This window comes from Haliaeetus leucocephalus, unplaced genomic scaffold (assembly GCF_000737465.1).
Source record: "Haliaeetus leucocephalus isolate CR32 unplaced genomic scaffold, Haliaeetus_leucocephalus-4.0 Scaffold484, whole genome shotgun sequence".
NCBI classification, from domain to species: Eukaryota; Metazoa; Chordata; class Aves; order Accipitriformes; family Accipitridae; genus Haliaeetus; species Haliaeetus leucocephalus.
The window spans coordinates 1,142,919-1,144,896 of NW_010972920.1; positions in this window are offsets into that span (position 1 = coordinate 1,142,919).

Below are 1,978 nucleotides of genomic sequence, written 5' to 3' on the forward strand. Positions count from 1 at the left end.
CGCTTCGGCGGGGCGAGGGGCGACCCTGCCGGACACACTCCTGCCTGACCCCTCCGGCTGCTGTCCTGCTACGTTGGGTTCTCCTTATTTTAGCAAATGTTAAGGCAAATTGTACGTGGGGTCGTAAAATCACCCGTCCCCTCCGAGCAACCCGGCCAAGGCACTGATGCCCGGGACTTGCCGGGGCAATGGATGCCCACGGCTGACTGCACAGCCTCGGCGCCGCTGCCTTCTGCTTGCTTGCTTGCCCTAAATCGCCACTGCCAGGCGTTAACGGTGGGAGACTGTGCCGGTTGCAGCGTGGAGCCAGAGCCGAGCGCTGCCCGGGTGGGCTCTGCCTGCACGCAACCAGTGGACCGCTGGGCCGCTGCACTGCCACGAACGCCGGCCGCCCATGAACCAAGGTCTGGAGAACACCTCTGGGCGGGCAGCCAGAAGCTTGCTGCCTTCCCTAATCTCCCATCTCCTGGCATTTCTGAAGTGACCCTCGGCACGCACGTGCTGCTGCCGGGGAGCCTCGGCGCTGGGGGCAGAAACGCTCTATTAAGTTACAGCACAGGCCACAGGAATGCCAGCCAGCACCTCATCCAGCACCTGGACCGGCCGCGACAGTCCCAAGGTCAGTGGGTGCTTACGCCGCATTGCCCCTCCAGCCCTGGGGCCCCGCCACAGCCCGGAAGCATGGGCAGCTCCCGGTAGCAACAGATCTTTCAGTTACTTAGATAGCAGTCAATTCGGTACGGCTATTTTTGAAAAAAAATTCCTTTCAAGCATCTTGTCAAAGCCCACACACTCTGTCGCTATGGTAGTCAAGGCCTCATTCGGCACTTAGATCCCATCATCGGGTAGCCGAGGGACACCTCACCCCCAAATCCTTACTGTACACATTAGCCTGAAATACAAAGGGTGTTTTATCTAAACAAGTTGCCCAGCAATGGTGGCTATTCCTTTTCCTTTTAAAGCAAAAACCACCTTCCTCTGCCTTACCGCTTTCCATCGTCAAAAAAGGCAAGGTGATACCCCATTTATTGCAGAACTGATAAGCCTATCTCATAGTGTAAGGAATTTGAGTATTGATAGTGAGGTGCAGTTTAATAGCTGATGACTCAAGGACCCATAGTTTCTCCATTTTATAAGCGGTTATTGATACAAGACAGTTAATTGTAGAAGATACTGCAGAACACGATATACTACAGCACCACATTCGGATTGCAATTATAAGTAATAAACACATTAATTCAGGGAGCTGGAATAGATCTGGTACTTACAAATCATAGTCCTCCCTATGTCGGGAGAGTTTTCTTAGGTCTACAGAAGCATGGAGATGCTGAAAAGTAAAAAAGGCAATGTGTTACTATAGAATTTTACGTCAGCGCCATTTATTAATTATCCAAATGGTATGAGAGTTGGCAAGATAAATGTAATAAAGATCAGCATTAAAGAAGCATTTAGAAGTTCATCCTCCACAACTAAGTGGGCATGATATAGCCAGAATCTTTTTCTATCCCCCCCCCCCCCCCCCAACATTAGGATCACGTTTTACCCCCATACAATCAGCATACCACTTTTAAAATTAGCAGATGGTAGCTTTTTTTGATGCTGCATGACTGTTTTCATTGCTGCTTTAATTTGGGCTGATCCCCCTTACTAAGAATTTTACTGCCTGCTCTTTCAGGGCTCGTAATGAGTAAAGGAAGGAATTGCAATGATTAGCAAAGCATATCTGTGTGTGGGCATGCAGATGCCTTAAAAAGCAGCATCACTGTAGAACTTCGACTTTATAATTAATTTCACCCTTAAATTCCTGCATGATTTATCCTCTGAAAGACAGCATTTAATTATAGTCTTGTACCAGTATCCAGATACCAAGTAACGCTGACACAATTGGAGCAATTAATTGGAATTTCCTCTTTCAGATTTGAATATATGGAAAACAAGTATCATACACGCATCTTTGTTTCATCTTTCTGTAATGTTC